At 34.5% G+C, this 15,362-nt stretch overlaps 1 long non-coding RNA gene across 1 annotated transcript; it reads left to right on the top strand.

The window, feature by feature from the left end:
* Positions 1-4,535: 4,535 nt before the first annotated feature.
* On the top strand, positions 4,536-8,898 carry LOC133250106 (uncharacterized). The gene is made up of 3 exons (XR_009737232.1): positions 4,536-4,670; positions 6,295-6,526; positions 8,777-8,898. It is a non-coding gene; the product is annotated as an uncharacterized LOC133250106 (long non-coding RNA).
* The last annotated feature ends 6,464 nt before the right edge of the window (positions 8,899-15,362 follow it).

The raw sequence follows: 15,362 nt of genomic DNA, 5'->3' as shown, positions 1-15,362 counted from the left end.
AACCTAGATAGCATATTGAAAAGCAGAGACATTACTTTGCCAACAAAGGTCCATCTGGTCAAGGCTTGGTTTTTCCAGTGGTCGTGTATGGATGTGAGAGTTGGATTCATGTTGATGTGTGGCAAAACCAATACAATATTATAAAATTAAAAAATTAAAAATATATAGAAAAAAACACAATATGATGTAAAAATATTGAGCCATTATAAAACCAATGACACATTTTCTCTGATCATATATCCTTTTGAGTTATACTTAACAAACTAGTTTTAAAATACCACATGTTGTATTGTGATTCTTCTACACATAAGCATCTTATTCTACACCAACTTATTCCCCACAATGAACTTCATCAAAACTAATAAACCTGTTCAATGCTGAATCCACTGATCACATACATACAAGGATGAGGAGCCTTCAGTAAGACAGGAAATTAGTGGATAAGAAGTCAGCATTAAGCCTGAGTATTAAAAATTCTCCTTGTTTAAATATGGCTATTGCATTAGCTAAGGACTGAATTGAACTGAACTGAAATTAATTTTAAAGATGAGAGAAATGCTTAAATACTCTGTATCTTTGAAGATCAATGGGTATGTTTCTAATTCACTCTGTTAGATTCATTTCCAGAATTCGTTTTGACATGTTTGCTTACTGTGTTTTAATGTAGCTTTTAGTTTCACTTCATATTATCTCTTGACATATTTCAACAAATGAGAAATATAATAACCAATAGGAAGTTAATCAAAATATCAAAGGTAAAGAATTTTCTACACAATCAATTTGAGAAATGTCTTAATGTCTGATCTTCAAAACTGAAGATTTTGTCATTTCAGCTCTATAGGATAGACTTAAGTTACTTAACATAATATATATGGTTGATATGCTAGAAAGGAAATTATTTTAAATATGTAAAAATTGTAGTATGTGGGTAGAGCATATTAACACTAAGAAAATTTTCGAAAACTCATGTAGGTTCCTTACCCAGCACAAAGAGAATACATTAACATGAAAAGCAGATTTGAAGTCACTGCCCACTTCTTCACTAAGCAAAAAATTTGGTGGTCATGCTGAGAGTGAATTAACATTTTTACTGTTTCTTGATATGTGAAATCAAAGCCAGGAATCATATCGACGTTCACAAAATACTTACTATGAATGCAGTGGTATGTAGATTACTATTAAAGGGCACTCAAACTGATCCACAAAGTAATCCCCTACCTTCCTCCAAACTCTCCTTACAAGACCACTGATACAAAAACCAAAGTCACAAAATAAATGGTAACTAAATAAAAAATTTCTTCTCCTGTACCATGAGTTCCTCATTGATAAACAGAATAAAAAGCCATCAACTCTGATTCTTTAATATCCGTACAGTTCTTGGGCCAAGAATTTTTTCATTAATTTGCCCAGTTGGCTTCAATGAATGGTTATCAAAATATCTACAGACATCTACCATATAGTAATTATTTATCTTCCTTTAATACATAGTTAATATCATGCATCATCTTAAAATATCATTCAAGAAAAGATTTCTGACAATAACTTCTATTTTCTCTTTGTAATATTTGTCATTAATATTGCAGTGTGAAACCTTAAATGCTTCCACAACTTTTGGTGTTGTCTGTACCTTTAGCAAAAAATTATTCACTTTTACTGCATGGAAATTATTTAAGCATGCTGTTTTTTGCATATTATTTTTAAAAATCTTCCTTAGTTTACTGGATCAAGGACAAAAGAATCAAGGACAATTTCCAACTTATTATTCCCAGTTCTTCCTCTCCCACTCCTGCAATCAGTGAGCACCACCACCACCACCATTCCACTAGACAACTCATGTCTAAGTCTCCCTCTGCTAAGGAGGTACAGAAAGCATCCCAGTCTAGTATGGCGGTTAGTCACAGGTAAGGTGACATCTGAGAGTGGACAAAATCAAGGCAGACTCTTAAGGTTACAGGACAGTTATATTGCAACTGAGTGTTCAGATCAAAAGGCTGCAGTGTTGCAAAAAATCACTCCACAGTTAGCTAGGATCCATGCAGTCTCCTGGTGCCTAATACTGAAGGCATTTTCTGTCTACTTCTCAGACAAGACAAGCCCTTCCTTTCTTGCTTCCTTTCTCTCTCCCTTTGGTGCCTGCTCCTTCCTTTCTTTCATCTCCTGTCCCAGTTTCTTCCCTTTCTTCTCTCCTTCCCTATCTGCATCATGCGAGACTTTCAGTGGATGGTTCTGAAGTGGGTGATTTTACTTACTCATGCAGTTGAGGAGAGTGGAATATTTCTCAGGCTATAAGCTGGATACTTCACAAGGAAACAGGGGAAACACATCAATTAATCCTTAAAGAAATGATCTTGCCAGACACTTATGCCCTTATTTGAGAAGGCTTTACAATGGAAAATAAACTGGGGAATAGTGGTAAATTAATCTCCAGTCAAATATAATTCATTTTTTAAAGATACTCATAAATGCATTTCCTATTTGCACTTTTATTTTCTTGCTGCCTATGTGAAATCCTGCCACTTGCACATTTATGTGGCCCAGCATATACAGATTTTCATTTCACATTCAGCACTGGAGATCATTTCACTCTTTGTTTATGAGGTTATTTTGGGTTGTCATGTTTATGTAACTCTTTCTATCACTTTTCATGCTTCAGTGAACCATATTTCAGTCATGGGTCCATTTTGAGTATTGGGGATATTATGCAACACAAGCATAAAAAAATACAAATTTAATAATGCTAACAGTAGCATGAAAATGGCATGATAAAACTGTATCCTATTAGCTAGATATTTACAAATATAAAACCAATGTGGTCCTGGAAAAGACATATATAACCTTAGCAGCGGTCCCCAATCACTTTAGCACTGGGCACTGGTTTCATGGAGGACAATTTTTCCACGGGCCAGGGGGGTGGGAGATGATTTGGGGATGATTCAAGTGCATTGTATTTATTATGTACTTTATTTCTATTATGATGACATCAGTTCCACCTCAGATCATCAGACGTTAGATCCCAGAGGTTGAGAACCCCGGCTTTAGAGGACATAGTTATCATTAACTGTATAAGTAATGCTATTTCTAGGAAAATAAAAATTAGCCCTACATTTCAGATTTGTTTAAGGCTGTGAACAAATTGTTTCATGGATTTTGGATTTTTTTTTCTCTTCAAACTGACAAACTGCCTTCAACATGGCCACAAACCATACTTGAACAAAGACTACTCTATCAAAAAAATACCACTATGGTTTCCTTCACATTTCTTGTCTCTAAATTCCCTTTATATTACTTTTTTTTTTTTTTTTTTTTTTACCTTCTGAGACATTACATGTGTACACACACACATTATAATTAGGAAATAAATTAGAAGGACTCCTGTGTTTTGACCTCTTATCATAATTTAAAGCAATTAATAAAAAGCACAGGAACATAAAAACATATCTTGACCTTAGAGTGCTTATCTCTATGAAGCCAGATAAAACACAGCAGTAGCTTTCATTTGTCCACAGCTTACATCTTCTCCACAGAATGTGCAATGACAGCACCCTTACTCCAGAGGGATGCTGTGCAATATCAAGAGCACAGAGAATCTGAAGGAAGGAGACTGAAACCGTTGTGAAGAAAAAAAAGCATTGCTGATTACAGCAATAATGATATTGCATATCCATTTAGGAAAGGGCATTCTGGAAAGAGTCAAAATTGACTTCTCTGACACACACTCAATGCTATGATGGATGAACAAGCATGTGTATTTATATACAAAAGTAGTTTGATGAATTTTCTAATAAATAATTGGCAAATTAATTTTATTGCAAAAATAACTATTCACTGTGTTAGTACCAATAAACTGGCTCAAACTGACATCAAACTTCTCCTTACTTGTAAAACAGGAACAATAATACCTAAACTTCCTGTCTGAAGTCAGCATGTACTGAACTCATATCCTGAGCAAGACTCATACTAGAGGAACAATACTTAGTCTTAATTCTTACCCTCACTCTGTGTGGGGTGGGGTGGGGATTGGAGCATGTGCTACTGAAATAGTTATTGTATTAACATTATAGAAGGCAGAGGAAAAGACAGTATTAAATGAGTCCTCAGCATGTTGGTTTATATTTTATCATTAGTTTTAAAAGCCATATTGAGTGAGACACTTTATCTAGTAGAGTTTATGGAAGGATCAATTATACAGCAGGAGAGTGAAAGGGAGAAGGGAATAAAAATGCTGCAAGAGTTGCCTTTACAGTAGGGATGGTGTGTAAATCTTGAGTTGCTACATATACAAAGCAATGCTGATAGCTTCTGACCTCAATGACAGACTATTCAGACAAAACTTGCTTTCTACTCATGGCTGGGTATATTTTTACAAGGCACTATCATAAAGAAAGAGAGATTATCAAGGAAGACATTGATCCTAAAATCAATTATAAGCTTGTTAATGTGTTCAGTTTCATCCATTTCAGGCCTGATATAAACAATGGACATTAGACAGAACTAAGAATTCTCAGTTCTATTATGATGGCAAAATATGTCATCTTGTCAAAAGTGAGTAATTATGACAACTATATTTCATGTATCTGGGAAGAAGGCCATATTTAAGACTTCTTGGCTATTATTTGAAGAACTAGAGGATTCCTAAGGCAATCAGGCTAAAGAGTAGATGATAGGAAAAAGTGGAGAATTTTTGGAAATTAAAAAAAAAAAAAAGACCAGAAGGAAAGAATTGGGGTACTTTTACAAGGGCAACTAAAAATATAGACTCTCTGACATAGACTCTCCGATTAAGAAAAAGGATAAATTATATACATACATCTTTAAGATAATCATTTTTTTTTTGTATACTATACTTGAAGTAAGTATAAGTGGTTCTCTCAAGGCTAGATATGAGCAGTTATGATCATTTTGTCACCTAATATTTGCCAGATACTTTAAAACTATTCACTTGCATTCTTCACAATATAGATCCATATAAAGAGATGAAAATGCTGAGTAACATGTTACCAAATACCACACTAGAAATCAGCTGAAGGCTAAAACCCTATGGTCTCTTCTTGATATAAAGTATGACCTAAGAACATGCAGACTCAAAAATAATAGAAAACTGAGAGACAGAGGACAATATTTGAAATATGAAAATGTGTTTAAAATAAAGCAATAAGTCAAACAAAGATTTAAAAAATCTAATGAACATATATGAGACCAAGTTTGAGAAGACAATTTTTGGCTTTGCCTTGTATAAGTTTCTTCTTAAACCAAACTTCTTCTAAAAAGAGAAGGCTGACAAATTTTCCCAAAGGTTTCTCCAAGCCTGAAAGTCAGCACAATTGAAGAGAGTATAGATTTTAAGATTATTATTTTCTGGATTTTAATGTGAAATTTACTACATATTGGCTAGGTGAACAGTGTCTAGTTAATTAGCTTTAATGAGTCTAAATTTAGTCTTAAATATGTACTTTTTAAGACTGTGCAAGGGAGGGGGTTATATTTTTAAAAATGGAAATTAAGTGCTTGGCCATTGCAGTCAGTACCAAAATCATCTATCCCTTTTTATTAATCTAAAATTCTATACATTATAAATGCTAGATTAATAAGATTATGCTCTAAAGATTACTGTTTCTAGGTCTTTCTAGCTGAGTGAACTTGGACAAATATCTGTTTTTTCATGTGTAAATAGGGTATAAATGTAAGCTTTCTTTTCCACTCATTGTTAGAAAGAAGTAAAATAATATAAAAACATAGTCATGAAAATAGCTATACTCATGAAAAAATGGACACCGAAGGAATTAGCCCTTCTGGGTACTTACAGTGTTCTAGGGGATTTGCTTGCAGCATTATCTTCATTTCAATCCTGTGAGGTTTTGTTATTATTATTTCACAAGTAAGAAGCTGCAGCAAGGGTAGCTTGACCAAGGTTGATCCAAGTCATCCAACTGTTGTTAAGTCACAGAGCAGCAGAGTCACTAGGTGAGCACCTACCCAATCCACACATGACTTCTGAATAACCAAGTTGTTAGTACTTGAATACTGTTAGTAATAGATGTTAGTAATAGAAAAGGACTATTTAATCTTAAATCAGGAATGATAAAGAGAAGGGTAAAGAATAGGTAATAGATGCTATGAACAACTATTTGAGTGTCTGCTCATTTCGCAGAACAAAATAAAACTCACTAAGCTGAGAAGGAGTCATAGACAATAAGTAAACAAGTCACAGAGGAAATGGATAATTATTAAATACAACAAAATTGTTTAATGTGTATGTCTAAGAGTATGTTTTTCCTATTTTTATAAAACTGCCAGTGAGAAAAGGAAGAAAAATCCACGTTAATTCATCATATATTCTGATACACTTCAGCTGTGGATTAAAGGAACCATGCCAGTTGCTGCAACTCCAGACAGAGAGCAAAGGAATCGTATACGAGGCCCCTGGGTTTATAGAAGTCTATCAATCACCCTGTCGGTCTTCCGGATCATTATTCAAGTTGCTATACCCAATTTTGCTGGATATATCAGATCAACTCCAGCTCCATAGGTAATTTCTCTCCCTAATGGGTTTGGAATGTGTTCTTTTTTTATTATCTTTAGGCTAATGTCCTGCTCAAAATCTTTTTGAAAATGATGGTAAGAATGTCAATCATTACCTCTGTGTGTGTGTGTGTGTGTGTGTGTGTGTCTGCCCGTGCACGCATCTGTGCATTTCCTTCACAAACGATTACCTTACTGTTAATACACAGGGAATTTAAAGGTACAGACAGAACAGTTATTTAGTGCTAGTAATATTAGCTGAATATCGTGCTTTCTTATGTTACTATTGACATATTATTTTATATATTCCTTTGCTTATTCTAAGGGATCTTCAAGGATAGGGAAAAACATATTTAATGGTTTCAGGGTGATGCAAAAGTTTGGCATATATCTAGTCTTCTGATCAATAAAGAACAACACACTAGGAAGATTTAACTGAATATTTATCAAAATTCAATCAGCAAACAGATATATACATATAAGTATATGTATATACACTCTCACTAATTTTATTACTATAGACAATATTTATTAATGATATAAATAATTTTATTAATTATATGCAATATAATATTAAGATACATAAGTGCTTAGTGACTGAACAGCAACATTAATGAAACAAGTATAGTTCTTGGAATGTGTGTGTGTTCAGTCACTCAGTTGTGTCCAAATCTTTGCGACCCCATCAATTGTAGCCCACTAGGCTCCTCTGTCCATGGGATTATTCCGGCAGGAATACTGGAGTGGGTTGCCATTTTCATTTCCAGGGGATCTTCCCGACCCTGGGATTGAACCCAATAATTGATACTCCTATTCATATTTGCCCTCCAGACTTTGTCCTTGTAATGTAGAATTTTCCTGATACAACTTCCCATCATACTCTTTCTATGTCTATTTACCTTGGAATATATATTTGCTGATAGAAGCTAATTTAATGTACCTTAAGTTGTTCATGGGAGGGATACCTTCCCAAATATAATTTTCAGTCAGCTATGGTATTTTGAAAAGACCACTGTTCATTGCAATTAAAAGAACTGAGTTCATATCTCAGACCTGACATGGACCAGGCATACAACTTCCTTTTCCGTTTACTTTTAAAATGATATCAAATCAAAACCACAGAGATACTGGAGATTATGATTTATTCTCAAATAACTCAATCCTTTTGTCCCTTAATCTTAATTTTGAGAGGAATAGCATCCTCTGATTACCATATAAACACTTTTCCAATTTATCCTCATAACAACTAATGCTACAGGGTAGCACATATCATCATTATCCATACTTTATATAGGAACAGTTAGGAGACTTGCACAAGGTCAAATGCACTATGCCTGGTTCCACAATTGTTGGGCTTTCTGCTATATACTTGTACCTTGCTTTGAATTTGGTTAGTCAATGAATCTGAGACAGTTATTGAGAGAAGTTACTTTTTATTATAATATATAAGCGAACACATAATAATTACTTTTTTTTGCCTTCATTGAACTGGGAAAATATCTGTCCTATGGGCAGAGTGGATAATTGTTTATATGGGTTATGCTTAATTCCTTATGCTTATGCAATTAATTTGTATGTTTGTCATTCTAAGCATATATATACAAAATAACCTAATCTATATGCTTATGTACAGACATCTATACATGTATGAACGCATATATATATATATATACACATACATATACAATTAACAAACATTCATTCCTATTCTTTACTACTCCAAGGGACACTTGTATTTTTTTCTCTTTGCTAAATATAGTGCCAGATAAATCTCTTACATATCCTAAATTTACTTGCTCCTGCTGTTATGCATGTTATTAAAATGAGTAGATTTTCAAATCAGACACATAACACATTAGATACAAAAAACATGTTAATATTAATTAACATAATTTTTTGGTTGAAGTGTCCTGAAGAAAACAACAGCTGTATTGGTCTAGCACAATTAGTGAGGCAGGATATTATAAAAGATTCTCACCATCTACAGATAACCTGAGGTTTGTGAGATTGTTAGAAAAGGCCATTATCTAAGTTACCATGGTTTCTTACAGAAATATAATCATAAAACCTCAAACTCATCATGTTGAATGGTAAATATATGTGGGATGTCATGTTTTCCCATGAGTTTTCAGACTGATATTATACCATAAAATAATTCTTTTACTATTTTGAATATGGTGGCACCCAGTAAAAATGATTGCATATGTTATTTCAAATTATATTTAATTTTGTCATCATTATTTTCTTTTCTTTCCAGATGGACAGTGTGTTTTCTTCCTATTTTTAAAAACAGAAAGGTGGAAAATTGGTGAATATTATGAGGACACACTGGGAAGTACATTGTTACTATGGCAATAAAAAACAGAACAAATGCCTCAATTCTTCTTGGTAAAATTCCATTTTTCTGTGTGAAATGTTATAGTTCACTGCATTAAGTGTAAGAAAATAGTCTTTAACATTTTTAATTGAACTAAATATATCCGTTTAATATAAATGCACTTAACACCTACTATGTTCCTGGTAATTCAGTTTACAAACATGACTGAAGCACCTTTTCTGACCTCTTTGTGGCCTGTTTGGGAAAACTGGAAAACTGTTAACTTTGACACAAAAAGCAACAAGTGGTACAAGGGAGATATCCAAAGGAAGTAAAGCATCTAACACTCTCCTCCCCTTGAAAATGTATGTTCAAAGAAATTTTGAAAAGCTGCATTCTTACAGTAAATAGACTGCCAGCAGGAAATCATAACAAAACTCTTCTTAACCAGTAGGGATATACAGAAGGTAGTATGAAAAATTACTGTAGATAGACTAAAAGGAATTATCAAGTATTTTTAAAAGAGAAATATGGTGATTCCTTTTCAAGCCTAGATATAATCATGGCAATCACTACTTAAAACCAGTTACTAATGAGAACCAGTAACATGACTTAAAAAGCCATTTGAGAGCTAGCTCTTGCCTGTTTCTAAAGTCCCATTCCATTCCATTCTCTGTTTTCTCCATACTTTGTCACTCTGATCTTCTTTAAGTTCCTTGAACAATTTTTCCTTTCTCAACACCTCCATATAAACTGCTCTCTCTGCTTGAAACATCTCCTGAACTTGAAGTATTACTTTAATATCCTTGTAAAAATCTAAGCTGTTCCCAATTTCCACCATTATCATCATTACCACCACGCCTGCCTTCACCAGATCAGCTGAGTTCCACTATTAAAGTCATATAATATTATCTCCATTAAATCTATCCCATATTATAATCATTTTTGTGACTTACAAGCTTTATTAACTTACAAAAATGCATTGAGGTAGAGCTCTCAACATGGCAGAGCAGAAAGACCCTGGGAGTACCTCCTCTTACACACACACCCAAATCACAAATATTAACAGAGCAACTAGAAGAGAAAAAGACAGGAACCTACCAGAAAAGACAGATACTCTACAACAAAAGATAGATACTCTACAACCAAAAATATAAAGATGGAGCCAAACAAGGCAGGAAGGAGGGGCATAATCGCACTACAGTCAAGGCCCATACCCCGAGGTGAGAGACCAACAAATGGGAGAATAATTACAACTGCAAAGATTCTCCCCAAGGAGTAAGGGGTCTGAGCCCCATATCAGACTCGCCAGCCTGAGGTTCCTGTGCTAAGATGAGATCCCAGAATATTTGGCTTTGAAGGCCAGCAGGGTCTATTTTAGGGAGTCTCAGACTACCTAAGGGAAATAGATACTTCACTTAAAGTGCATACACAAAATCTCACACACTCCAGGACTCAAGGAAGAATCAGTAATTTGAAAGGAGCCTGAGTCAGACCTACCAGTTGATCTTGGCAAAGCTCTTGGGGAGGCAGGAAGTGATTGCAGCTCACCTGGAGGACCCAGACACTGGCAATAGTCATTACTGTAAGCTTAGTCTACCACATGCACACAGTACTGGTGAGTACCATTTTGGAATCCTCCATATAGCTTATTCATGCATCACTGACTTGATGGACATGAGTTTGAGCAAGCTCTGGGAGTTGGTGATGGACAGGGAAGCCTGGTGTGCTGCAGTCCATGGGGTTGCAAAGAGTCAGACACGACTGAGTGACTGAACTGAACTGAGAACATATAGTTTATTAGCTTCAGCATCCATTTCCACCCTCACCCACAAGCCTGGAGGCACCAGTATAGGGATGCCTCAGGCCAAGCAACTACGTGTGCAGGGGCACAGCCCCACCCAGTAGCTGACAGGCTCTCATAAGACTCTCTGAGACTAAAGCCACCCCTGGACACAGCTCTGCCCACCAAGGACATGGCTCCACACACAGGTGCACAGGCACTAGGTCTGAGACCTAGCAACCAGAGACCCTAGGACCAAGGGTTTCCCTTCATGGGCAGGCCCCAACCCAGAATTCCCTAAGCCCTGGTCACACATACCAGCAAGCCTGCTCTAGCTTCAGGACCAGCCTCACCCACCAGCAAGTTGACATTAACCCCAGGACAATTGAAGCCCCACAGCATGCTGTTGTAGGACCTAGTCCACCCATCAGAACACCAGCACCAGTATATATATGGTTGGGTCCCATCCCCAACACGAGCAGACCAACACAAGCTTTGGGATGCTCGCTCCCAAATCTTAAAATTTGTTAGAAACACTAAGCCAACAAACAGCCAAAACAATCCTGAGGAAGAAGAGTAGAGACAGAATTATCAATCTTCCTGACTTCAGACTACACTACAAAGCACAGTAATCAAAACACTATAGTACTGGCATAAAAACAGACCCATTGATGAATGGAACAGAACAAGGACCCCTGGAGTAAACTCACATACTTATAGTCATTTAATCCATGACAGAGGAGGCAAGAATATACAATGGAGAAAAGATAGTCTCTTCAATAAGTGGTGCTGGGAAAACTGGACAGCTACATGGAAAGACTTGAAGTTAAAACATCTTCCCACACCTATACAAAAACAAACTCAAAATGGATTAAAGACCTAAATGTAAGACAAAAAGCCATAAAACTTCTCAAAGAGAACAAAGGCATAACACCTTTTGACATAAATCATAGCAATATTTTTTGGATCTGTCTCAAGGCAAAGGGAGAAAAAAGCCAAAATAAATAAATGGGACCTAATTTTAAAAGCTCATTGATAAAGACAAATATACAGTAAAGGGAGTAAGTCAATCTTGCACAAACCTATCAAAAGCAGTAATCATGAGCGGAAGAGGGTAAAAACAAAGATTTGCTAAAATGTATCTGAAATTAAGAAATCAGCAATGTAATCATTCATGGATAGATAGATAACTATATTTAAACCTTATGGTAACCACAAACCAAAAATCTATAATTGATACACAAATAAAAATGAGAAAGGAATCCAAACATAACATTTAAAATAGCCATCAAATTATAAGGGAAGAGAAAAAAAAAAGAGTAAAGGGACAATAAAGAACTACGAAAATAACCAGAAAATAATTAACATAATGGCAATAAGTACATGTATATCAATAAATATTTTAATGTAAATGTACTAAACACTGAATTAAACTTGAAAGCTTCTGTAAAGCAAATTAAATCATCAATAAAAAGACAACCTACTCAATGGGAGAAAATATTTGCAAATGATATAGCCAACAATAACAATATCCAAAATATATTAACCACTCATACAATTCAATAGCAAACAAAACCAAATCATCTGATTAAAAATGGGCAGAACACCAGAACAAATAGTCTTTCAAGTCAACGGCACATGAAAAAATGCTCAACATCACTAATCAGAGAAATGCAAATCAAAACCACAATGAGATATCACCTCATACCTATCAGTGGCTACCATCCAAAAGAACACAAATAATAAATGTTGGGGAGGATGTGGAAAAAATGGAATGTTGTACATTGTTGGTGTTGTTAATGTAAATTGGTACAGCCACTGTGGAAAGCAGTATGGAGGTTATTGAAACAACTAAAAGATAGAATTACCATATTATCCAGTAATACTACTCTAAAAGAAAACAAAAACATTAATTCAAAAAGATGCATCCACTTCAGTGTTCACAGCAGCATTATTTACAATAGCCAAGATATGGGAGCAACCTAAATGTCAATAAACAGATGAATGGATAAAGAAGATGATGTATATGTATACATTTATGTGTATGTGTGTATATATATATATATATATATAAAATACATATATATATATGTATGTGCATATATATATTGGAGAAGGAAATGGCAACCCACTCTGGTGTTCTTGCCTGAAGAATCCCAGGGACAGCTGAGCCTGGTAGGCTGCTGTCTATAGGGTCGCACAAAGTCGGACACAACTGAAGTGACTTAGCAGCAGCAGCAGCAGCATATATATATACGTGTATATTTACATATATATATATATATATACAATGCATACTACTCAGTAATTTAAAAAATGATCATTTGCATCAACATGGCTGATTATGGAAGGGTATGATGCTTAGTGAAATGAATCAGAGAAAGAAAATTACTGTATGATATTATTTATATGTGGAGTCTATAAAACACAATAGTGAATGCAATGAAAAAAAAAAATAGCAGGCTCACAGATGGAAAGAATATGCTAGTGCTTACCAGTGAGGAGATGGAAGGGTGGTGGGGCTAGAACCAGTAGGTTAATAAGTGGTACAAACTTCTATGTACACAATAAACAAGCTGTAAGAATATACTGGACAACACAGAGAATGTAGACCACATTTTCTAACTATAAGCTGATTATATTAAAAATGTTGAATCACTATTGAACACCAGAAACTAACATAATATTGTAAATCAAATATAGCAATAAAAAATTAAATTAGAAAAAGTAGAAATATTTAGATTTGCATTTCTAGTCAACAGTAGATAAGTTTTTAATTTTTTCCCCAAATATTTTTCTATTCTGGTCTTGGATTCATAATTTAATCATTGTCTATGTAAGCAATACATATTATCATCAAAAAAAAAAAAAAGATAAGAAAGGTTCCTCTTTTGCTAACTATATTAGTCTTAGTACCTACACAAGACTTGACATATAATAAGGGTACAATGAATATTTGTTGAATGAATAGTATTTTCAAGATCACATTGCTATAGGAAAAATGATTAAAAGGAAATAACACTAAGGACAATGAGAAGAATAAAGAAAGTTTTATGTGGGTCCAAAAATTTAAATTAAGTCAAGAAAATTGTACAAAGGAAGGAGGAAACAAATCTTATTAAATGTTCAGAGAATATTTCACCATGGAAGTAATATTTGTTTAATTAAAAGAAATATGGAAGACTTAAATAGAAAACATGGCAGCAAAAAAGCTCACTGTTGTTGACAAAGGCTTCCCAAAGATATTTATGTTCTAATCCCAGAAGCTATAAATATGATACTTTATGTGGCAAAAGGAACTTTTAATGTGTGATTAAATAAGGATCTTGAGATGAGACAATTAACCTGAACTATCTGGGTGAGTCAAATGTAATCACAGAGCAGTTTATTATAAAGAGGTAAGAGGTAGAGCTTTGAGTGATACACTTTAAATATGGAAGAAAGCCAAGACATATAGAAATCCTTAGAAGTTGGAAAAAGCAAGAAAATATATTTTCCCCTTGCAGGCTCCATATTAAGTAGAGGGAACTTCCTCAACTTCACAAGGAACATCTACAAAAAACACTAAAAGTAACATATTTGATGGTTAATATGATACTAGATGATTTTCCCTTAAGATGAGGAACAAGGTAAGGATGTCCCTTCCCAGATCTCTGATAGAAAATCATTCTGAAACTCCTAGTTAACGGAATCAGACAAAAAAATAAAAACCTTTTATACTAGAAAGCAAGAAATAAAACTTTTCATTTGCATATTACTTGTTTATGCAAAAGAACAATGTTCTAGAAGATAAGAGAGTAGAAAATCAAGGTCACTTTGGGTTTGGCAATGAATTTTTAGATATAATACCAAACACATGATTTGTGAAGAAAAAAACTTATGTTGTACTTCATTAAAATTTATAATTTTTTTAACCTGATTTTATGTCTACTTTGCAAAGACACTGTTAAGAAAATGAATAGACAAGTCACACAATAGAAGAAAATATCTACAAACTAGGAGTCATATCCCTCAAATCTGCAAGAACTCTGGAAACTCAATAATAAGAAAACAGGCTACACAATTAAAAAGTAGGCAGGCAATCTGAACAATCACCTTATGAAAGAAGGTATCCAAATGGAAATAAGCATATGAAATGATGCTCAATACTATATGTCAGTAGGAAATTGCAAAGTAAAATAATAAGACGGCACAACGGAGCCTGGTGGGCTGCTGTCCACAGCGTTGCACAGAGACGGACACGACTGAAGTGATTTAGCATGCATGCATGCACACACCTACAGAATAGCTAAAATCAAAAACAATGACAACACCAAATGGTGGTGAAGATATGAACCAACAGGAACTGTCATTCTTTGCTGGTGGGACTGCAAATGATACCACCACTTTGAAAGATAGTTTGCCAAGATTTTTGTTTACAAAACTAAGTATAGTTTTACCACGATTGAGTAATCAGACTCGAAGTATTTATCTAAATCTACAAAATCCCACACACAGATGCTTATAGCGGTTTTACTATAATTGCCCCAAATTGGATGCAACCAAAATGACTTTCAATAGGTGAATGGATAAACTGTGATAAATCCATACAATAAAATGCTATTCTATGATAAGATAAGTGACCTATCAAACCAAGAAAAGACATTGTGGAGCCTTAAATGCATATTGCCCAGTGAAAGAAACCAGCTTGAAAAGACTACATACTACATGGTTTTCACTATGTGACATATTGGAAAAGGTAAA

The sequence above is a fragment of the Bos javanicus genome, chromosome 6, assembly GCF_032452875.1.
Source record: "Bos javanicus breed banteng chromosome 6, ARS-OSU_banteng_1.0, whole genome shotgun sequence".
Taxonomy (NCBI): domain Eukaryota; kingdom Metazoa; phylum Chordata; class Mammalia; order Artiodactyla; family Bovidae; genus Bos; species Bos javanicus.
This window is presented reverse-complemented; position numbering and strand designations above follow the sequence as displayed.